General features: G+C 47.4%; 1 protein-coding gene across 2 annotated transcripts in view; it reads left to right on the forward strand.

Annotated features, from left to right (window-relative positions):
* The window catches only part of CNN1 (calponin 1), a 115,172-nt gene that overhangs the window by 69,911 nt on the left and 20,366 nt on the right, over positions 1-24,895 (forward strand). The window lies entirely within an intron of this gene.

Genomic DNA, 24,895 nt, shown 5'->3' on the forward strand with positions numbered 1-24,895 from the left:
GTAAGCTACCCAGCAAGCCACCTAGCTTGTTGCTGTACAGCTGGCTAGTGAGTTGCGAGGGATCAATAGGACTTTTATTTTGGCATCCAGCTGGCTTGGGGTATGCTGCCACATTCCTCTGCAGGTAATGAGATATTACTGAGGGGTTATGCTGACTGGGCATTGTGGGATAGGTGATTTCATTTGATTTGAATTTTTATTCCACTGGCTTCAGAGAATCAATGTGGCATGATAGGGACAGTACTACATTTTAGCTAGCCAGAGGGACCTGGGTTCAAATCTCTGCTCTGTCCAGGAATTCAGCCTGAGCCCAGGCAGAGGAGGAACATGAACAAACTGGCTTGCCACCCCACCTCATCCAGGGCTGCCATATGGAAAAGGGGACAGATCGCCTGTACCTTTAAGGGATGCACTGAGTAGGGCATTTCAGCCAGTGCATCTTTTCTTTCTCCTGCTTGACAAATTGCATCTGCTGAAACTCCTTCTTCTGCACATCTCTTAAAGGTACAGGAGACCTGCCCTCTTTTCCACATGGCAGCCCTAACCTCACGCCCGCATGCTGGTGCACTCTGTGGCCAAGTCATCTGCTCTCCCCAGGGCTTGTCTGCAGAAACAAGTGTGGAACCCAGGGAGGGTTTCTCTTTCTGTTCCAGAACCTTGGCCAGCTGGGGAAGAAACTCTCCCTGGTTTCAGCACTTGCTTCTGCAGACAAGCCCTGGGGAGAGCAGGGGGCATGGCCACAGTGTGTCAGCAGGTGGCGGGTGGTAGGGGATGTGGCAAGCCAGTATGATTTTGTTCCTCCTCTTCCTGGGTTCAGGCTGAGTGCCTGAACAGGGCAGAGACTTGAACCCAGGTCGCTCTGGCTGACTCAGTGCTCTCCCACTGCACCATATCGGCATACAGCACCCCTGTTTTCCCTGTACCCAGATTCAAGCTGAATGCCTGAACAGGGCTCATGGACCTCACTGAGTTATCCTGCAGCAGTCCTTCCATCCTAACCTAGATCACAGGGCTGTTTTAAAGCTAAGATGGGGAAACCCCATGCCCTGAATTGTGCGGAAGAAATTGTGCGAAAGAAGGATTTGTTATGAAAAATAAACCGAAAGCAATTTTGTAAAACATCATTTGCAGTAATGTTTCAGTTATAACAAAATGGGAAATGGGACTGGCAGACCTACATCTTATAAAGAGAGCAGAACTGTCGCATAAGATTCTATGATCAGATTATGGCTCCATGCTCTGTTGAAGCTCATCATATGTTGAAGATCAGCTCACATTTTTAGGAAGGCCATTTTGCTCTCTGAGGATAGGCGCAGAGCTCAGTCCCAAAGAAAGAATTTCACGGTTTCCCCTCCATAGTTTATAACAGTGGGAAGAATAAATGATTAAACAGTGGGAAGAATAAATGATATCTCAGTAGCTGAGTGTGGGAATGAAAGGGATGGAAGGAAAAAGTGAAAAATAAGGGAATTACACATGGCATTATACTACTACTACTACTACTGATGTTTATATACCGCTCCTTCAACAAAATTCTCAAAGCAGTTTACATAGAAAAATAAAACAAGATGGCTCCCTGTCCTTAAAGGGCTCACAATCTAAAAAGAAACACAAGGCAGACACCAGCCACAGCCACAGCCACAGGAGGGATGCTGGGCTGGGGCTGGATAGGGCATGTCTGGGGCTGCATTATAGGCTTGTCTCTTTGGCTTTGTCCTCACTGTGGTGTTAAAAGCTCAGTGCTCTGTACTGAAATGACTCCACTAGTTGATACCAGGAAGACCCATTTGTGGTGTGGTGAATGTTAAGGAGCGTGTATATTTCCCTTCCTTTGTGCAGATTTTGTCACTGTAGGGGTTTGAATAGTTTCATCCTAGATCCAAGTATTTGCATTTATGGCTGATTTATTTGCTTCAGAAGTGTCCTGGGTCTGGCAAAGGGGGTCTCATTTAGAGTATGGAGCCCAGTAACCAGAATAACTCCCAAGGGTTCCTGTTAAAATCATTTTGTTGACTGACTACTTTGGATGTAATTTTAATGTTTAAGATACAACAAAAACCTTTGAGGAAAGAGGGCTTGAACTGAATTGACTAGAGGCTCCTTCATGGTAACTTCTGATTACTTTATCATTCATATTTTTTTCTTGGATCTTGCTTTTGTTGGTAATGAACATTGACTGGAAGCAACTTCAGATCTGTGCCAGGTTCAATAGTGTATTTACAGGGGGAGGAGGGAATTGTTGTCACCTGGAGATTGAGCCTGGTTCCTGGAAGCTCCAGTCCAGGCCTGGAATAATCCACCACCTCCCCACTCCATGCATTAAAGATGTGTTTCTGTATTTATGTTGTCCTCATAACTTATTTAAAAGTAGTTTGTTGACAGGAGTTAGGAACATAGGAATATAGGCAGCTGCCATATACCAAGTCAGACCATTGGTCCATCTAGCTCAGTATTGTTTACTACACAGACTGGCAGCAACTTCTCCAAGGTTGCAGGCAGGAATCTCTCTCAGCCCTGTCTTGGAGATGCCAAGGAGGGAACTTGGAGCCTTCTGCATGCAAGCATTCAGGTGTTCTTCCCAGAGCGGCTCCATCCCCTAAGGGAAATATCTCACAGTGCTCACATGTGGTCTCCCATTCAAATGCAACCAGAGTGGACCCTGCTTGGCAAAGGAGACAATAAGAATGTCTTTCACAGTGCACAGTATACACTGCCGCTTAGCAGGCATTCATAGGAATTGTAATGTGCAGATAGCCTGCACTATACGCATCATTTCAAATACAAAGGTTCATCTAGGTACAGACCGGAATCTTCATGTGCTCCCCCCACCCTCTAAGCCAGCCAAAATGGAAGTGGAAACAGACAGAAGGACAAGGGTAGCCCCTGCGAAAAAGGCCCATGCATATGATTCTTTCAGAGCCCCTGAATCTGTCACTCCCTTATCACAATTCAGGAGATAATTCAGCTATTTCTGGGGAGGAAGCATCTTATCTGCATAATTCTCCCAGCAGTTCTGCTGAAGATGCTGGAGATTGCCCCAGGCTCAGAGGGCTTGAGCTGCCTGCCACTCCATGCTGTCTGCACCAGCGGACTGGGGAGGCAGCAGCCTGTCTACATATTCTCCCAGCTGCCTGGCCGTTCTGGGAAACTACAGGAGGGTCAATCTGACACTGATACCAGGGAAGATTAAGATACTAGATCAGATTATAAAGCAGTCAGTCTGTACACATCTTGATAACATTGCAGTGATTAGTAGAAGCCAGCATGGATTTGTCAAGAATAAATCCTGCCAGACTAATTTTATCTCTCGCTTTTTAAATCGGATTACTAGCTTGGTGGATTGTGGAAATGCAGTACAGTACAGTATATCTAATTTATCTTGATTTTCAGCCATATTGCCATGATATTTCAGTTCGCAAGCTGATAAAAAACAGGGCAAATGATATACTGTCTGGTAGATTCACAGCTGTTTGGAAAAACACACTCAAAGAATGCTCATCAGTGGCTCCTTATCAAACTGGAGGGAAGTTTCAACTGAGGTGCTGCAGGGCTCTGCCCTAGGCCCTTTGCTAAGCAGGGTGCACCCCAGTTGCATTTTCATGGGATAATAATAAACAATTTTATTTGTTAGCCGCCCCATAACAAATTGTTCTCTAGGCAGCTCACAACATAGGATTAAAACATACAATACAAACACATAACACATTAAATCATACCAGATAAAAAAGGCAAAAAGAAAATACAAAATACAATTAAAAAGCCAGCTTAAAACTCATTTTAAAATTAGTTAGAAATCAGAACAAATCTTAAAACCCAAATTTAAAAACCTGAATTTAAAAGGCCTGTGTGAACAAAAAGGTCTTTACCTGGCGTCTAAAGGAACAAAGTGATGAAGTCAGGCGTACCTCACTGAGGAGGCAATTCCATAAATGGGGTGTAACCACCGAAAAGGCCTTCTCCCTGGTAGCCACCCGCCTCACCTAGTTTGGCAGTAGCACCTGGAGGAGGACCTCTGAAGAAGATCTTAAGGTCCAGGTTGGGTCATATGGGACAAAGTATTGTTTATTTTAATAATAAAAAACTCTCTCTCGGGTAACCTGGTCCCAAGCCATTTAGCACTTTTAAAGGTAAAAACCAGCACCTTGAATTGGGCCTGGAAATGGACTGGGAGCCAGTGCAGCTGACGAAGCACTGGGGTAATATGCTCAAAATGTCCAGTCCCAATTAATAATCCAGCAGCTCTCTTTTGTACCGGCTGCAGTTTCTGGACCATTTTCAAAGGCAGCCCCACATGCAACTCATTGCAGTAATCTAAGCAAGAGGTTACCAGAGTATAACTAATTGTGGCCAAGCTAACTTTGTCCAGGTGCAGTCACAGTTGGCATATCAGCTGAAGCTATGCCACAGAGACCATTTGAGCCTCTAGTGACAATGCTGGACTGACTACATGCAAGCACTGTAAGAAATTCCCCTGAGGGGATGGGGCCCTTCCGGGAAGAGCATCTGCATACTTGCATGGTGAAGGTTCCAAGTTCCCTCCCTGGCAGCATCTCCAAGATAGGGCTGAGAGAGACTCCTGCCTGCAACCTTGGAGTAGCCGCTGCCGATCTGTATAAACAGTACTGAGCTAGATGGACCAATGGTCAGCGTAAAAGATATTAAAGATATTAACTTACAGATTTTTACATAAAACATGTAAGCTAAAACAAAACTGAGCAAATGTTTTGATGACATTCACCATCCTCAGTGCTCCATTTAGCATGCCAGCTGAAGGTACTTAAATACAGAAGCTGAAAACCGAAAGTAGCAAATATGGCTGTCCAAAACTGGTTCAACCTCGAACTGGACTGGCCTCAAAAAAGGTGGCTGGTCCAAGCTTGATGCATTACCAAATTTGCATGGTCACACAAATGGCCTCTGCACATGTGCAGAGGTCATGCAAATGGCCTCCGCACATCCACAGAGGCCGGAACTGGGCTGCCGCTTGTCCATGCTGCTGGGGTGAGGGAGTGCCGGCAGGGCTTAGAGGAGCCGCCACCAAAGATAAGGTGCCCTCTCGCCGACCCCCTCAGCAGTCCTTAGAACACTTTTAAAGGATTTCCCCACCCCTTCGCTTGTGAAGAGGAATCCTCACTGGATTCCACTTTGCAAGCATAGCCTTCAAACCAGGTCAAACCAGTTCAACCAAATGGACTGGATCGCTGGCTGGTTTGCTGAACCTGCTCACAGACCAGTGTTTCGGTTTGAATTCAAACCAAACTGCCCTACCTGGTTCTGTACACACCCCTAGTAGTAAACAGACAACAGATAACACATGAGAGAGGATAGAGCAAACCCTTTTTGCAGGGAATATACTAACTCTTTCCATGACCAATATATCTAATGGCTTCTTTTATCAATATTAGATTGCAGTTGTTCTATGAACATTGCTTCCTTGATCTTAGGTCTTATTAAATTCCTCCAATAGCCAATATTGATACTTTTGTTTTGGTCATCACAAATTCAGATTTCAATATTTTAGAATGATAACCATCCCTGTTCATTAGGTTGTTCCCTTGTTAACCTTATGCTCTCTAGTCTATTGAGCTCCCCAAACTTTCTATCAGCATGAAACTTAGTTGGAGTGATGATCAAGCTATCATCAGTATACCTCTTGTACAATATTACATCCTGATCTATATGCTGCTTCTCAAAAGAATCCATATAGGGAATGACCCCCGCAAAGGATCAATACATCCACAAACCCACAGATCTGGGCATTTGTCAAAAAAAAAAAAAAGAAAAGAAAAAAGAAAGAAAGAAAGAAAAGAAGAAAAAGACTACACAACCCCTAATGGATTCACACAGCTTCTTGACCATTCACAAAGTAAAAGTCTCTTGCTCCAAAGCAGGGGTGGAGCCACCATTGGGCAAACAGGTTCAAAGAACCTGGTCCGCCATCAATCAGGGGCCACGAGTACAGCCGCAGACATGCCCCCGTATCTGACGTCAGATGCAGGGGCATTATTTCAGTCCCAAATGGAGCTACACGGCCCTGTTTGGAGCTGAAATTGGCCCGCACTGCGTTAGCAACACAGCCTGAGTGACTTTCCCTGCCTTAAAGGCAGGGAAAGCCACTCCTGGTCTCGCTGCCAATGCAGCAGGGCTTATTGATCTCCCTCCCAAACAAGGCCACATGGTCCCATTTAGGAGAGAGATCGGCCTGCACTGCACTGGCAGTGTGACCAGAACAGCTCTCCCTGCCTTTAAGGCAGGGAGAGTCACTCCGGCCCACACTGCCCGACGCAGAGTGGGCCGATCTCCCTTCCAAACGGGGCCTCCCTATGCTCCTGCTCCAAAGCTCAAACACAAAACCAACTCAGACATATAGTGCATTGGTGGCGGGGGCGGGGGGGGGGGGAATTAAAACTACCACATATGCCCCTTGCTTCACAGTTCTTATGCAGACCTCTTAAGACAAACCAACTTGAGCACAGTGCATCTGGTGGTTTTTTAAAAAGTGTTTATTTAGATGTGACAGATCCACTTTCACTAGGTGTGAAGTACTCTATGGAAAGAGATAACTCTTTCTGGCAGCTTTACTGTAGGGGGGGGGAATTAATTAAAAATCATAGGATTGACCGATTTCCTTGAAATAAAAATATATACTTGCCAACTTGGGCTACATATCTGCTCAATTTCAGAATTCTAAGCACAGATGTTATAGAAATGGGGGGCAGCTGTTGATTGATTGATTGATTGATTGATTTCTATACCGCCCTTCCAAAAATGGCTCAGGGCGGTTTACACAGAGAAATAATAAATAAATAAGATGAACCCCTGTCCCCAAAGGGCTCACAATCTAAAAAGAAACATAAGATAGACACTAGCAACAGTCACTAGAGGTACTGTGCTGGGGGGTAGATAGGGCCAGTTACTCTCCCCCTGCTAAATAAAGAAAATCACCACGTTAAAAGGTGCCTCTTTTTTATGTTGCACTTTTTTATGAAGGCAAAGGGCAAAATCCTTCACATGGAAGTGGAATGATGGTCCACGGGGCAGAGTGGTGGTGTCTTCAGTTCCAGATGTTTTTTGGAATTTTCTGCCATGAAACAAGCCACATATAGGACTTTGACTTTAAAAAAACAATAAAAATCAATGAATTGACTGATATGTTCAAAATCATTACATAGAGTCCTGCTAACCTGTCCTACATCTGTACCAAATTTCAGAACTCTCAGCCAAGCCATTCCAGAAATATAAAAGGGGCCCTCTTATAAAAAGGAGGAGAGCTGGTCTTGTGGACCAATGCAAGCATGCAATGTCCCCTTTGCTAAGCAGGGTCTGCCCTGGTTGCCTTTGAATACTTTAAGAAGATCTTCCCCTTAGGGGATGGGGCTGCTCTGGGAAGAGCAGAAGGTTCCAAGTTCCCTCCCTGGCTTCTCCAAGATAGGGCTGAGGGAGGCTCCTGCCTGCAACCTTGGAGAAGCCACTGCCAGTCTGTGTAGGCAATACTGAGCTAGATGGACCAATGGTCTGACTCAGGAGATGGCAGCTGCCTTAATGGTGCAGCAGGGAAGTAACTTGCCTAGGGAGCAAGAGGTTGCTGGTTCGAATACCCCCTGGTATGTTTCCGACTATATATCAGGCAGCAGCGACATAGGAAGATGCTGAAAGGCATGATCTCAGACTACATGGGAGATGGCAATAGTAAACCCCTCCTGTATTCTACCAAATAAAACCACATGGCTCTGTGGTCGCCAGGAGTCGACACTGACTCGATGGCACAACATGTTCCCTTGGGGGAAATCATGGGGCCCTGCAAGAGAGTGGGCACATGGACCTGGGCCTCCAGGTCCGGGCCTAAATTGTGCCTCTGTGTAATGGCCCAGGAATGTTTGTCCTTCATTGTTCAGTTGTAGCTATTCCCCTGGATGCTCTAGCTCTGGATTCTTTGCACTGGACTCACAAAGCCCACTCCAACTCTATGATTCTATGTACTCTGCAAACCAGTCCAAAGAATGCAGGTATCAGAGAAGGTGAATCTGAAACAGGAACAGCATTTGTTCAGCCCTCTAAGGCAGGGCTGCACTCTAAGGCAGGCCTCCAGCTGTTTTTGGACTATAGCTTCCATCATCCCCAGCCACAGTGGTCAATAGTCAGGGATTATGGGAGTTGTAGTCCAATATCTACAGGAGGACCAAAGTTGTGCAGCTCTCCTCTACGCAGTGTTCCCTCTAACAGGGATTCCCAGATGTTGGCTACAACTCCCATAAACCCCAAGCAAAAGCCATTGCAGCTGGGGATTCTGGAAGTTGTAGTCAACAACATCTGGAAATCCTTGTTAGAGGGAACACTGCCTCTAAGGTGTCAGCCGAGCACAGCTAAAACAAGTGAACCCTGCCACACACTGGGGTTATTTGCCAGTCTGCCAACCTTTTGGCTGACCTTTGTAGCTTTTCCTCTTTTCTTCCCTTAGCTCTGGGTGGATTTGTCTAGAGGAGTGTAGGAAGTAGCTGTAGACCGATTTCTGGCTGTCTGAGCCAAATCACTGCACACATCAGTTTAAACCTCTATGTTAAGAAACATTTGATCACCTGCCTCGACAGACAAAGTATGTAACCTCTTTGTCCCATTAGCTTCCAATTGGTTTCCAAACTGCCTAAGTCTCCTCCAGATAATTCATATCTTCAATTACCAAGAGAGTTTTTGACTCATTAATAACACTTTCTTCTTCTTCATTTCTCATCTCTTTTGACTGCAACGTATCATAAGAGCATAGAGCTCAATGGACTAAGACAGTGTTTCTCAACGTTTTTGGAGTCATGGACCGGTACATTATTTGTGCACAGTTTCTCGGACTAGCAGTTAGTAAAGGGGTTGTCTCTACTCGCCCCTACCCCCAGGCACCCCCCAAAACAATTTCAAGCTGGAGTGGGGGGCACTGCTGCTGCGAGCTCTCCAAAGCTCATTTTTAGGCAGGCAGCCCTCACTGCTGGGATAAGACTCATTTAGCTTTTTCGAAATGAACATTATCCCAGCAGCTAGGGCTGCCTGCCTAGAAATGAGCTCCGGAGAGCTCCCAGCAGCGGTGGCCCACACCAGCTCAAAATTGTTTTGTGGAGGGATTAATTCCTCAGGGACCAGCATGGACCGGCACTCAATTGCTCTCGGACCGGTGGTTGAGGAACACTGGACTAGGAGACCAACTAGTCTAGCAGGAGAATCATCCATAGCTTGCCTCAAGCACACAAACCTGCTACAGATCAGCAGCTTATGTGAGACAGTCCATCGAGGACTCCATTCAGAAGTGTGCTGACAGAGCAAGTACAGTCGCTCCAGCTGACTCGTGCCAGTGAGCCGAATCGCATATTGTCACAGGGCAAGTCAGGATACTATCAGATAGCTGCAGTGATTTTAAGGTTGCCACAGGAGTTTAATGCTTTTCTAACAAAATAGTGATCAAACAAGATAGCTAGAAGTGCCAAATAATCAGAGGTGCACCTAGATAATTTTGGACCCTGGACCTAAAGGCCTCCCCACCACACCCACTGCCAGATAAGCTGTAGTGCACTATTCTTTACACCAGAACATGCTCAGGGAAAGCAGGAAACTCTTTTTATTTCTCTTTTTAGAAGAGATTCTGAATAAGAGACAGTACCTCCCACTCAGAGGCGTAACTAGGGAAAACAGCGCCTGGGGCAAGCACTGAAATGGCACCCCCCGCCCCCCCCCCAACATACTACATTATACTTAGGTTTTTCCTCACAAGCGCCTGCCGCCGCCGCCAAGCCAAGCCACTGACCAGCCGCCAGGTGCCAGCAAAGCAATGGGGGGGGCGCGGGCGGCGTGGAAGGGACCGCTCGTGGGGGAGGGGGCGCCGACGCGCTCCCTTGACTGCTGCAGCGCTGCTGCACTGAGCAGGAAACATTTGTATTAACAAAAATTTTTTTAAAAAAATTAAAACAAAATTTTTTGTCATGGCGACGCCCCCCACGTGACCAGAAAAGATGGCACCCGGGGCATGTGCCCCCCCTGCCCCCCTATAGTTACTCCTCTGCTCCCACTGAACTGCAGAGATACACCACATTTTGGACACTCAGCATTTGGAGCCCCTGCCAGAGTAGCATTTGGAGACACCCCAGCCCAGCATTCAAATGCCACCCCCCCAGCCCAGCATTTGGAGCCCCCCCCCACAAGCCTGCGTGAGACTGGACCTCCACCTGGAATTCCGGTCCAAAGAGCACCACTGCAAATAATATATGCAAACAGCATTCAAAGAAAGCCCCCCCCCCCGTGCATTATTTTAAATGCTGGCTGCAAATGTGGCACAACTGTTCTCAAGTTACATGTCAGTAAGGCCCAGCCCCAGGAAGGGACACCAAAACCGAGAGAGAGAGAGAAAGCAAGCAAGCAAGCAAGCAGGGAATCTTAACAGCAGGCCCATCACTTGCTTTCCTCCAGCCAACCATCCCCACACAACCCTTGACTCAGCCCAGCACGTCACAAACTCTGAAATATCCCAGCGGAGGGATAAATCCTTGTGGATCTGGGAGAGACACATCCCCCATTTTTCTCCCAAGTTTGGTGAATTCCTCCTAGAGGGGACACAAGCGTGTTTGGGTTGGCAGGACTCCCTGGCACCAGCTGAAGGTATGAAGCTGCCTCACATCCAGAGAGAGAGAGAGAGAGAGCCCCAGGAATGCAGAGGCTCAGCTTCGGCCAGGGCTGCCAAGCACCAAGAATGGAGAGGAGCAGCCTGGGAGAGTGATGCTGTCAGAGCACCTCTGAGATACAGCACAGGCAGCCCCCTTTGCACAGGAGGGGACTGAGCAACTTGCCAGCAGGTTATGAGTCTGCTGCAGACGCCTGTTCTTCTTCTAGGTGCCCAGACTCCTAATGGCAAATGTGCTGGGTATGGCTAGCAGACAACAATGCCTCTGTTTATACATTCCTTTCTGGATGCAGTGCCAGGGGATTTATGCTGACATTCCAGTCCTGATCTCACCTCCTAGCTCTTCCTTTTACACACTGCATGACCTCAAAAGCCGCTCTCTGCCTCCCAGAGTGCAGTCATACTCATTCTAGTGGCTTCTGTTGCCAGAGTGAGTGACTACTTTCCTTCTGTTCTGTCCTTCATTCTTTATTTGCCCTCTAACTATTTCTGTTCATTCAGAAAGTATTCCAGACCTTACCTGCAGCCTCCAAGGCGACATAGACACGGCCTGGTAGCTGCTGCACACCAGCACTCTTTGCAACAAGCTCAGGGAACCCTTTCCACAGCAGCTTGGCTTCGGAGGAAACCTTGCACACTGCAGAGGGTCCTGGGCATGTTCTACACAGCACACAGTCAGGGAGCGTGGCTGGATCGTGTGTACTGCGTGTTCTCTATATTCCACATTTATGATACAAACTGGATGATAACGTGGCAGATTCATGAACAGTCTTCCAATATTTCTTAAGACAGAAAAGCAGTACTGGGAGGCTGCCAGTTTCAGGCGAAGAACAGCATGCAAAAGGGATGCTTATTGCTTAACCCTTTCATTATCCTGACATTTTGTTTCCTGTCATTACTTTTGGTCCTATGGAAACCAATCCCCTGAAGCTGCTTGTCTCCTCACAGGGAAAAATATACAGGGACTCCGTATCTTTTCCCTACATGGGAGAGAAAGCAACTGGGGTGGGGGCGGGGGGGGGCGGGGGGGGGGAGGTCCTGAGCCTGGGGGAAATGCAGGAAGGAAAACACTATGCAGCCCCTTCCGTTCCTTCCCACCACTCTCCCACTGCGGATCAGAACCTGGCCTCCACGACTGCCTTTTAAGTCAGTCTCTCTCTCTCTCTCTCTCTCTCTCTCTCTCTCTCTCTCTCTCTCTCTCTCTCACACACACACACACACACACACACACACACACACACACACACACACCCTAGGACACATTCTTGCATATTGTGTGATTTGGCTTCCGGTGATGGTGTAATGCAGGAAAAAATGGCAGTGCTGGGCCACCTATCTTTCAAGGAACCTCTCGTAAGCTCCTGAGGAAGCCCAGGGCTACCACTTCTCCCGAACACTGCTATGCAACTCCTGCTAACTGGGCAAAGAGGCACCTTTTTAACGTGGTGATTCTCTTTATTGAGCAGGTGGAGAGTAAGTGGCCCTATCCAGCCCCAGCACAGTACTTCCAGTGACTGTTGCTGGTGTCTATCTTATGTTTCTTTTTAGATTGTGAGCCCTTTGGGGACAGGGATCCATCTTATTTATTTATTATTTCTCTGTGTAAACCGCCCTGAGCCATTTTTGAAAGGGTGGTATAGAAATGGAATGAATGAATGAATGAATGAATGAATGAATGAATGAATGAATGAATGGAATGCATCACTGCAAAGGGTCCAAGGGCGTCTCTCAGTAACTGCACACTACTGCACTGGTGCCTCCAAAATACAGCAGCCCTCAACAGCTGGCTGGCTTGTGCAGATAAGCAGGCCCTCTCTGCAGGTGGGTAGGGGAGAGCTGTGGGTGAGAGAGACTTGGATTTGCAGGCACAGGTTTGGAGCCTTGGACAGCTTTAAAGCTTGCTGGGTGGCCTTGGGCAAGTCTCTCTCCTCAGCTTACTCTGCTCACAGGAGAGTTGTGTGGATACGTGGAGTAACAATTGTAAAGAGGAGCCGATTGTGGGCTTCCCTGGTGGGCCCAGAAGCAGGAATATAGAGGAATATAGAGGCCTTGGGCCTGATCCAACAAGGCTTGTCATACGTTCTTAAGGCATTTTTTGTGATGCAAGCGCCACAGAAAATAGTGTCATAACAACAGCATCCCTAATGGTTTAACCAAATAAATGCTGGATCAACACTACAGATGTGTGCTCTGCATCCCTTTCTCAACAGCTCTCTCAACACTTCAGTGTTCAAAATGGACACTGGTAATTGTCCTATTTAACTTTTCCAGTTGGACTGCATATCCAGCTGGGAAAGAGAATTACCAGAATTAAAAGGAGGGATCAAAAAGCGGAAGAGGTACGAGGAGGGGTGATGGTGAGACAGTCAATAACAGGCAGTTTAAGCAGATATGTGGGCCTACATTTTCTTAACATATCGCCACAACTATGAGGGTTTGGAATATAGTTTTTACAAGGATAACTGACATTCTCAGGGAGTAAAGTGTGCCATTGATTCGATTTTGACTCCTGGCACCCACAGAGCCCTGTGGTTTTCTTTGGTAGGATACAGGAGGGGTTTACCATTGCCTCCTCCCGCGCAGTATGAGATTAGGTCTTTCAGCATCTTCCTATATCGCTGCTGCCCAATATAGGTGTTTCCCATAGTTTAGGAATCATACCAGCGGGGATTCGAACCGGCAACCTTCTGCTGGTTAGTCAAGCATTTCCCTGCTGTGGCACTTAAGGTGGCATTCTCAGGGAGTGCATTCACACAGATCTTTTAACAGAGGTCTGTCTAGTGCTTACATCTGAACTGCTTTCAGGATGTGTTTGTTCACCTTCTAATCTCACCTTGCAAAACAGTTTTCCCCTACAAAGGCGGTGTGCGTGCGTGTGTGTGTGTGTGTGCGTGCGTGTGTGTGTGCGCGTGTGCACGGGGGGGGGCATTATACATTGTACTTGCATACAATGTCATCTTTTCTGTCTGTTTTGTGCATCTTATAAAGGACACTTTTGCCTATGAAAGCTCAAGCCACAAAGAAGAGTCTGTTTTAGGTCACTTAGTTCTTTATATGCTCTAGTGTCACACAGCAGTGGTTAGCTGGGGTGTTTGGGGGCGGCAGCTATCCCATCCCCTCCAGACACACGAGGGAAAGCAAGGGATGGTTTAAGAGAAATAGATTGGAGGGACCCTCTAGCTGCAAATGTGTGTCTTGGCTGTCGTCATAACTCATTGGTCTTCCTGCGGGATTACCCTCAGCACTCTCTTCCTAGTACTGAAGCAGTTCAGGGATCTCCCAGTTCCGGTCAGAAGGCCTTCAGCACTAATTTAAAACTGAACTAAATACATGTTCACATGTGAGACTTATATTGGTCTGCAATGCAATATGTAAAACTTACATTGACTAGAAAGCATGCCTGACTTCTCTTCTGCTGTGCATTAACAAAACTGACATAGTAGAGATAGGTGGCAAGAGGAGCGCAAAGAGGCATTTTAGTGTCTCATGTGCAACTGGTCTAAATGTGCAAACTCTCCAGGACTTAAAGGCTCTTACAGGTGTAAGGAGGGTATAGAATACACGCTGGAAGGGCTCTAGGAAGCCAGAGTCTTGTGCCAGATGTCAGTAAGATGCCAGACCTGTAGAACTTGAACAGCCTACCAACTAAACAATATCACAAGCTGATATTGTAATATTGTGAGAAGTCAAATAAACAGGTCAGGATTCACAAGGGGAGATAATTTCAACTCAGCACAACAATTTTTAAAACCATTGCTATGGAATGCCATGAAGTTCAATAATATGACTGGCCCAGGACAGAAATACATACATTCACAGAGCGCAGCTCTATCAACAATGATTAGTCAGGACGGGCATGGAAAGCAACCTCATGGACCTGATCACTGCCGGGCAATAGCTGGAACCAAAGGGCTGTGCTGCCTCTAGGCTTCTTCTGAAGCATCTGGATGGCAGCAGGTCAAGATTCAAGAAGAGCTGAAATTTTATACAAAGTGAAGAATCTTGATTTCTGCCATCTTGAGATATATTTGGGAATGTTTGATTTAAAAGTGGAGGCACAAGTGGTTGAGTGATTATGCATGTTGGATAATTATGCAGCCTTGGGGTACATCTTAACTGGAAAGTTGTAGAAGAAAGCATTGATGGGATCTCCTCTCCCCCATTTGCTCTTAAGTTGGCTGACGCTGATAAAACATGGACTAATAAAACTTCCTATTAGGTAACCTCCTATTTTCCCAGAGCACTCACATCCTTCAGTTGCTCTCTGCAAAATCCAGTGTAGAGCATTTTGTGCCTGCTCCTTTCTGTTCCTTTTGCTTTGCCCACTCTGAATCCAGCAGAGGATCCAACACGTTCCCCCCACCTCCCTTTAAAGAGAACCAAATTAGAATGCTGCAACTTTAGATTTTCAAAACTTCAGGTTATAATTATTAAAAGCACATGTCATGTCATGCAGGACTAACTGCACATGATATGTCACCCCCTAGGAGGAGGCATAGCTTAGTAGCAAAGTGCCTACTCTGCATTCAGAGGGTCATCGGTTCAATCCCCAGCATCTTCAGGTAGAACTGAGCAAAAGCTTGTAAAGCCCTGAAGCGCTGCTGCAGTAGCGACAGAGTGAGTCTCTCATGGCCTCAGTGGTATAATTGCAAATTCACCATGCCAGCCCACAGGTTCCTGTTTTCCTATTTACCTGAATGGGGAAATAGAGACATGGCAGGTATGCACATAGCCACCCCCACCCCAGCATTTATGTAAACATAAGCTTATACCATATTATGTAAACATAACTAGTTCAATATAGCCTATATACCTGGCTATTGTCAGGTATAACCTATACCTGGCGACAAGCTCTGGCACTATTAGAAGTGAACCAGGAAAGAGCCCATAATGAAACTCAGGAAGTGACACAACTACAGAAGTCAAACAAGTTGCAGCCAAAATAACACACACACACACACACTCAAAAGGAAGACTGTCAATGTGCTCTCACAACCCCAAACTGATACTTCCTTCAGGACAGACTTGTGGTTCCTATATTTTTTCTTAAAAGCACAAAGTCCCACCTGAAAGGAAGTTAGCATAATGCACCTGACCAATTTACATCATAGGCAAAAGAATTCCCACGCAAGAAGTCATTAGGGTTGCATTAGCCCCATATCAGTCTGAACTGGAACTACTTTGGAAAGTCAGAGAGAGAGAGACAGACAGACAGACAGAGACAGAGACTGCAATTTCTTGTGTGTGTATGCATGCTTATATTACTTATATAAGAGCACAGAACTGAGTGTTTGTCAAACAATCTGATTGCTTGAACAGACAAGAACTGTAAGCCACTTTGTAACTGAAGGAAAAAACCCACAGAAACGATTCAGAATTAATCGTTTCAGAAGAACTGGGCAGACAGTCCAACCATCAAAGAGACAAGCTGGCGTACTTCTCGGACTAGCTTGCCCCACGGGGAGTGGGGGACAAGGGAAGAAGAGAAATGCACACAAAAGGAAGTGAACTTCTTCATTCAATAGTACTATACTTCGCTCCATATGAGGGCCATTCCAAGTAGTAACCACCTGCATTTGTCCCAGACTACGCAGCAGAGAAAGCCATGCCCTGTGTGTTGGGGTTGTGTTAGGTTCCCCTTCCCTTCTGCAGCCTAAGATTTTAACCCCATACAACTCTCCCGCTGTAGGGTTTGTGGCCAACAAGCTAGCACAGCCTCTGCCTTCTTTCTGCCCTCAGCTTGATGGGACCCCAAGGAGGGGCACCACTGCAGTAAAAGGGTATGTAGTAAAGGGTATGAGAGGAGAGCTGGTCTTGTGGTAGCAAGTATGACTTGTCCCCTTAGCTAAGCAGGGTCCACCCTGGTTGCATATGAATGGGAGACTAGAAGTGTGAGCACCGTTAGATATTCCCCTCAGGGGATGGAGCTGCCGCTCTGGGAAGAGCAGAAGGTTCCAAGTTTCCTCCCTGGCAGCATCTCCAAGATAGGGCTGAGAGAGATTCCTGCCTGCAACCTTGGAGAAGCCGCTGCCAGTCTGTGAAGACAATACTGAGCTAGATAGACCAAGGGTCTGACTCAGTATATGGCAGCTTCCTGTGTTCCTAAGGGTCCCTCCCACCAGGCACTCTCCAACCCGAAGCATGAGAAGTCCCCCTCCCCAGGTGTGCATCCCCTGCCCTTCCCTTCCTCCATCAGTGCCCACTTTCTTCAGCCTCAGAGCTTCTCCCCCTTCCCACCCACTCTCCTTGCCCAGCTTGCCCTCACCCACTGAGCCCAGGAGCAACCACAGCAGCCACAACATTACCCCAGCATGGTGGCCACTCAGCAAACTTTCAGAGAGCTGGTCTTGTAGTAGCAAGCATGACTTGTCCCCTTAGCTAAGCAGGGTCCACCCTGGTTGCATATGAATGGGAGACTAGAAGTGTGAGTACTGCAAGATATTCCCCTCAGGGGATGAAGCCGCTCTGGGAAGAGCAAAAGGTTCCAAGTTCCCTCCCTGGCAGCATCTCCAAGATAGGGCTGAGCAAGATTCCTGCCTGCAACCTTGGAGAAGTCGCTTCCAATCTATATAGACAATACTGAGCTAGATAGACCAAGGGTCTGACTCAGTATATGGCAGCTTCCTATGTTCTGATGACTCTCATCCTGAGTCGAGTTCATCCCAGGTCCAGGTTGACCATGTGGCCGCCACTCAAATGGCCTCTGCACTTGCAGAGAGGCCATCTGAGCCCTGGGGGTGGGGCAGCTGGCAAGGAACACTGGCTTGCCGGGGCTGGGGGCCAGGGGCTGGGTTGAGGTGTACACTAGACTGGGCAGCAGGCAGCAGTGGCAGCTGCGCTGAAATTGCATGCCATTTGCTGTGGCACAAAAATTAGAGTGCAGGCAGTGTGGGGCAACCTGGAAAAGTGCCCGGTCGGTGAGCCCCCCACCCCACCCCACCCCACCCTAGCTCCACTACATCAGTGCATGATCCACACAAGTAGGAGGAAACCCATGGAAGGCAGTTTGCCAAGAGTCTGTGTCTGTGTAGACAGGGCTGTCCTAGACGCACCAGTGGTCTCACTCAAAATAAGGCAGCTTCATAGTTTCAAAGGGACAATAGCAGCACTGGGTAACACAGTCATTGTCTTATCGACTTGGATTTGGTCAGCTGATCTCAGAGCACAGCAAAACAGGCTTATTTTTATAAATCCAAATGATCATTGCCACTGAACGGTGCAGCAAGGCTTGTCAGGCACAAGACTGCTACCTCAGTAACCTACCAAGATCTACTGAGCACAACAGAAAAGGGGGAAATAAAACCTGTCTAGGACTAGTAGCCAGATTTTTACAAGAGGCAAATCCATAACATCTCGCCATCCTGATTTTCAAGAGAGTGGTTTAATCCATGGGAACTAAACTAATCTCCGTGATTATGTCTTTTAGTTAAGGGCATTAGCCTCTAAGTTTTCAACTCCATTATGTCGAAGACATGCCTTTAAGCATTTTGGCACTCTACAACATTATTTTACAAACCCAATAAACAATTGGTAAGTAAGTTGCAGTATTAGGTGTAAATACAGCCTAACACAGCCTAAATACAGAATCAGGAAATAGCCACTGTTCCTCTTAAATAGTTACAGCTGGAAGAGATGAAAACTACTGAATAGGCAGTGGACAGTTACCTAGCAAATGTGCCCTGCTCTCCTGAAGGAAGGAGAGTATTTCACACCCTGAAGGCGGAGAATGTCCTACCTGACAGCAAGGTAACCTCTAGGAAAGATAAGGTTCTTCAACATGGTCTCTGTCTTTTACACAAATGGGCTATGCGCCTGCGCAGAGACCTCATCGGAACCTATCAAGGTCAATTCTCCGGCTTTGGGTGGGAATCCTGCCCCCAGCCGCTATATGCAACTGTGCCATCATCCCCCCAGTCTTTCGTCATCTGCGCTCCAGTAAGCATCGTGGAGTCTGCTGCTTGACGAGTAGGATCTATCTATCCCCTTCTTGTTTTTTCTCCCTGCTTTTCAATTTTCTTTCTTTTGCGTAGTAGCGGATTTTTCTTGGCGTTTTGTTTTTTTGCGGTTTCCCCTTCTTTGGGGCTCCGATCCCAGCTGGGATGGAGCATGGTGGCCAGCCAGCCTACGGTGTTTATGCTGGGGCACCATGAACTTCAAAAAATGTATTCGTTGCGGATCTAAGATCCCTTCCCCTGATATTCATACTGAATGTCTCTTCTGCCTTGGGTAATCCCACATTGTCTTCATTGTCAGAAGTTCATGAAGCAGGCTTGCGAGAAAAGGGCTTCTCGCTTGCGTGCAGCCCTGTGGGATCTGGCTCTCCATTCTTCAGAAGCCTTATTGTTGAAGCGATCCATAAAAATGGCTTCATCGATGCAGTTGGAGCGTTTGGTATCTGCTCCTGTGGAGGCCAAAAACCCAGCCCCGATACCTGTTTCGACACCTCCTAGTACTAATTCTTTGATGGCTTTGAGTGAGCTGGTGCGCTCGGAAGACCTCCCTAAGCGTTTGATGCCCGTGGTACCGAAATCTTCCCTGATTCCATCGGTGTTGATACTGAAGAGGAAGAAGAAGAAGTTGAAGTTGCCTCGTGATTTGCCAGCAGGTCAACACCTTCCTCATATACCGAAGAAGGCGGCCACGTCTTCTGCATCGGAGGCCCCAGCAACCAAGAAGCCTAAGTGGATTCAGATCATCCTGCACCAAAGTTGTCGGGTTCAGTTCGACCTAGCTCACCTTTGGCTGAGCATTCGTTGGACTTGGCACCTGATTGGGCTCTCTCAGGTAGAGAACTCTCGGTAGCGTCGGATGAGCCTGGGTACACTTCCTCGGAAGAAGAGGCCTAGTCCCCGGCCAAGCCCACAGAAGATGCATCGTGGGTGCCTAAGCATCGTTTGCCCCCTCAGAGGCACCAGGAGCGCGTCCCTCTTAGAGACCGAAGTGCCCGTTGGGACTCGGAAGAGCGCTCCTCTGATTATAGACATGATTGGGCCTTGGACCGTTGTGAGCCTGCATATTCGGATCGATACCGTGCATTGGAGCGGCGTTCTCCCTTAAGTAAGGTTGGCCCTTCTTATGGTGCTTGGCGCCAGGACTCTGGGTCGTGTGCTCGATATCAAATGGACTATCAATTGGACTATTCTGATTACGATAGGCCTCGATATGGCCCTCGTTACCCGGAAGGTCCAGTGTATGGGAAACCTGGAGCTGTGCGGCGTTGGTGTGAGCCGCGCTCGCACTCGAAAGGGAGGTCGCGTTCCCACTCACCGTAACTCTCCCCTTGGGATTGAACTGAGCGATGCAAACTGCCCTCTTCAGTGACTGTGCTACAACAGGCTTTGCCTGTCCAGGACCTGCCAGCAGAACTTCCCACTTCAGTACCAGACAACCTGGGAAGCAAACCAGGTTCCCCTACAGGTTCGACGCTCTAAGCCCAGGACTCTTTGGCTCCTCCCAAGTCAGACTATGAGAGCGATGCTAGCTCTCAGGAATCTGAGGGTGTTTCCCAAGGGTCATCCCCACTCAACGTGCAGTCAGACAGGAAGCCCATTTCCCCGTCGGAGGACCTCAAACAGTACTCTGCATATGTAGCCCGCATGGCTTCGGCCCTTGGCGTGAGCCTTGGTATGCAACAGAAAGGGGAACTGGACCCGTTGTTCAGCCTTATCGATGTGGAGACCAAGGTACCGGCCGCTTTACCCCTCAACTCGGCATTGTTAGGGGTAATGCGGGGTCATAGGGAAAAGCAGGCAACTCTTTCTACGCCTAATAGGCACTTGGATAATTTTTATAGGGTGCAACTACAGGATGTTACGGCCTTCCTAAAGTATCATCCCACCCCTAATTTGATCATCATAGAGGCATCTTTGCAAAGGACTAGGGGTCTCAGCCGGTTGGTACCAAGTGACAAGGAGGGCAGAAAATTGGACTCCTTTGGGAGAAGGCTTTACTTGGCCTCAGCTCTACACTTGAGGGTGGCCAACTATCAAGCCTATAACGCCCATTATAACCACTTTTTGTGGGAGAAAGTTGGCCCATTTTTGGACCTCCTGCTGCAGGACAAGCAGGATCCAGCTAAGGTGTTCCTACGTGAGGCTATTCAGGGAGTCAAACAGGAGCCCTACTCGGCTAGGCACATGCAGTGTCACCTCAGGCGATCTATATACAAGCTTCCCTAAATGTCCAGGTGGACACCTTGAGCAGGATGACAATGGTCTCCCATGAGTGGGCCTTGGATCAATGTGTTCTCAAGGACATATTTGTACAATGAGGAGTCTCAACTCTGGACATTTTTGCTTCCTGGGACAATGCTCAATGTGCCCTCTATTGCTCCAGGGGAGGGGAAGGCGAGGGTTCTCTAGGCAATGCCTTCATCCTATCTTGGACGAACCCTCTACTGTACATGTTTCCCCCGTTTCCTCTCATTCCAAGGGTGCTGCACAGACTGCTGGTGGACCGGACCAGGGCCATCCTGATAGCCCCGTGGTGGCCCAGGAGGCCTTGGTTTCCGGCCCTGAGGCAGCAGGCGGTGGATTAGGTGCACCTTCCTGCCCTTCCGGACCTGCTGACCCATGTTTGTCTCATGTTTTTCTGGACGATCCTGTCATGTCACTAGCCTGGGATCCATCTGTGGTTTGGGCCGGCTTGTTACGGCTCCCCTTTGAGCCTTTGGCTTCAATTGAACCTCGTCTCTTGACCTGGAAGGTCGCCTTTCTGGTGGCCGTTACCTCTGCTAGGAGGGTGAATGAGTTGCAGGCCCTGAGGATTGATCAACCATACCTTCAGTTCCACAAGGACAAAGTTGTGCTCAGGCCAGATGTCCAATTTCTCCCTAAAGTGGTCTCTATCTTTCACCATTCGTCCTCACTCACTTTACCTGTATTTTTCCAGAACCTTCCTCGGATGCAGAGCGAAGGTTACATCGTTTGGATGTTAGAAGGGCATTATCCTTCTGTGTCCAGAGGTCAGCTGAATGGAGGAAAACTCCTTCCTTGTTTGTTCTTTATGATGGGACACGTAAAGGCCTCCAAGTCTGCCCAATCCATTTCTAGATGGATAGTCTCTGCAATTGAGCTTTGCTATCAATTGGCTCATAAGCAGTTGCCTGTAACCGTTAAGGCGCATTCAGTTAGGTCTGTAGCGGCCTCTGTCGCCTTTGATTGTGCGGTCCCGTTGGATGCTGTCTGTCAGGCACCTACCTGGGCTTCACCCCACTCGTTTATCCATCATTATGCTATTGATACCAGGGCACGGAATGATGCTGTATTTGGCAGGAGTGTCCTGCAGTCAGTTTTTAGTTGATGTACTTGTTTTTGAAATAAATACTTCCGGCAGATTATATATTGTTTCTGTTCTTCCCTCCTCCTTGGGTGCTAGCTTGTTATGCGCCCATTTGTGTAAAAGACAGAGACCACGTTGAAGAACTACAGGTTGCTTACCTGTAACTTTGGTTCTTCTAGTGGTCATCTGTCCTTTTACACATCCTCCTGAAGCCAGACTCCGTGACTGAGGGGATGAGGAGTGGTGCAGCCGCATACAGCGACTGGGGGTGGGGTTCCCACCCAAAGCAGGAGAATTGAGCTTGTTAGGTTCCAATGAGGTCTCTGCACAGGCGCATAGCCCATTGGTGCAGAAGTACAGATGACCACTAGAAGAACCAACGTTACAGGTAAGCAATCTGTAGTTATGCCACATAAGTACTTCAGCAGCCACAAGCCAAAATTCCATACCTGCCAACATGTCCCTATTTTCCCATTCAGGTGAATAAGAATATAGGGACATGTTGGCGGGTATGAGATTCTAACTGTCACTCTTCTTCCCTCCCACCCCGAACCCATTCACAAGAAAGTCAAGATGTAAGTTTCCTCTCTCCCTCAAAGAGCCTTATATCTCCTCAGGGGCTATTTCGATAAGGAGCAAAATGGCCATTGTGACAGGAGGTAGGATGTGTGTGGAGGCAGGGCCTGTATATCACAGGCCGCTTGGGGAGTTTCTGCTCGTGGGGCTGGAGAGAGCACGTTTTGCGCTCTCTCAGTTCTGTCCCAAGCAGCAGCCTGTTTTGTGCCATAGAACTCAGGAGCAGTTACTGAGAAGAATTGAGCTCAGGACTCTTTGCACAGTTGTCCTACTTATTCATTGATGGGAGCCAGTGTGGTGTAGTCATTACAATGTTGGACAGGGAAGACTTGGGTTCAGATCCCCACTCAGCTATGAAACTTACTGGGTGACCTGAGCCAGTCACTCTCTTGCAGCCAACCTACTTCACAGGGTTATTGTGAGGATAAAAGGGGGAAGGAAGAACCATGTGTGTCACTCTGAGCCTTTTGGAAGATACAAGTGTCAATAATAATAATAATAATAATAATAATAATAATATATCCTCAACCTGGCCTCCTTGCCTGATCATGCTAGAGCGGTGTTCACAACCTGGGTTCCTCCAGATGTTGCTGAACGACAGATCCCAGCTATAATTGAGCCAGCGTGGTGTAGTGGTTAGAGTGCTGGACTAGGACCGAGAAGACCCAAGTTCAAGTCCCCATTCAGCCATGAAACTAGCTGGGTGACTCTGGGCCAGTCACTTCTCTCTCAGCCTAACCTACTTCTCAGGGTTGTTGTGAGGAGAAACTTAAATATGTAGTACATCGCTCTGGGTTCCTTGGAAGAAGAGTGGGATATAAACGTAAATAAATAAATAATTTATTATGGCTGGGGATGCTGGGAGTTGTAGTTCAGCAACATCTGGAGGAAACCAGGTTGGGAATCACTGTGTGACAGAGAAGATGCCCAGAAGAAGCCTTGGCTTATATGGAGATGTTCTTAACTGGCATTTTCTGTTACAAATTAGAAAGAGTGCCAGAAAGCACATTCCATAGATCTCTGTCCCTTGCCTCCCTCCTGTGCAGCACAGCTTAAGATGCTAAAGAAATGGAAATAGTTGCTTTTTATTTCAAACCACCAAGTATTGCATGGAACCACAAAGCCAGCATTAACCAAGTGCATTTTAAGAGGAGCCCATCTGTTACCATACCAAAGAAATAATCTTTAGGGCCCCTTCCAGATGGAGTATTTGCTGGCTGTCTGGCATTCAGTGGACATGATACTCACAATCTACATGGGGATTTTGTCAATCTCTGCTAGTCCACACAACAGACTGGGGTTTTAAAAACAGAGCCCGTGCAGGAAGCATATTCCAAAGGTCTGATTGTTGTGCCAAATTCTGCACATCCTTTGCATATCCTTTATGCAGAGCAGTCTTCTTGCCCTTTGAGTATAGTGCTAAATCAGACAGCCAGCTTACGAGGAGACTCATAAATTGAGGCAGCTGAGGAACAGCAGGTTAGGAGATCTCCTATAGTAACAGAAAAGCCTGAAGCAATCCGCATGAAAGTCAAAGCAAATCTCCACAGCCTTTGCATCAGCTGGTCAGAAACACTGAATGAGAGTCATCAAAACACAATGTTGTCAGAAGCTCAAAGTCCTGCCAACACTAGAACAAGTTCGGAAATGTTGCATTGGACTTCTGTCATCGGAGAGCCATGTTGGAATGAGCTGCCTGGGTACAGCTAAGATTATGGTTTAAGGAATGTAGATGGTAGTTCTGTGCATTGACTCATTCCAGAAGAAGCCATAGTCCCCTGCCCCCCACTTTTTTAATCAAAATACTATGGGAGAAACTTGGTTGTATGTTTTCAACTAAGGTGTTAGTTTTTAAACTCAAAACAGCTGTGGGAAGCTACTATCTGATTGATCAGGAAAATGGAAGCACAAGGGAAAGAGATGTGCTTTATCTTCCCTCCCCTACACCACGTGAGCCTCCAAATCCAAACTGCAGCTTGCTTGCTTTCTTTTTAAAAAAAAAAAAGAGTCCTCAAGGAAAACACTTATGCAACTGAGCATCTACAGCTTTCCCCCCACACCCTTTCCAGGGGATTGCAGGAGGAATAACAGGCTATTACTCTTATCTGTTAGTAATGAACTCAGACCTTAGGTACTTCTAGATGGTGACGTATTTCCATCATCTTTACCTTTTTCCTACAGGCAAAATTATTTTTTTATGGTTGCACAAGGGCGCACTTCCACTTTAACCAACTTCTGCAGAATCCATCCCACCACTCCGTGCTCTCCACAGGGTTGTACCCTCTACATTTTACCCCTGTTGAAGCTTCCTAGAACTTCTGTGGAGCTTTGACTGCAAGAAAGCGCTTAATTGTCTCTTAATGAATCCCTTCCTAAATCCAGGCA

This window comes from Hemicordylus capensis, chromosome 2 (assembly GCF_027244095.1).
Source record: "Hemicordylus capensis ecotype Gifberg chromosome 2, rHemCap1.1.pri, whole genome shotgun sequence".
NCBI lineage: Eukaryota > Metazoa > Chordata > Lepidosauria > Squamata > Cordylidae > Hemicordylus > Hemicordylus capensis.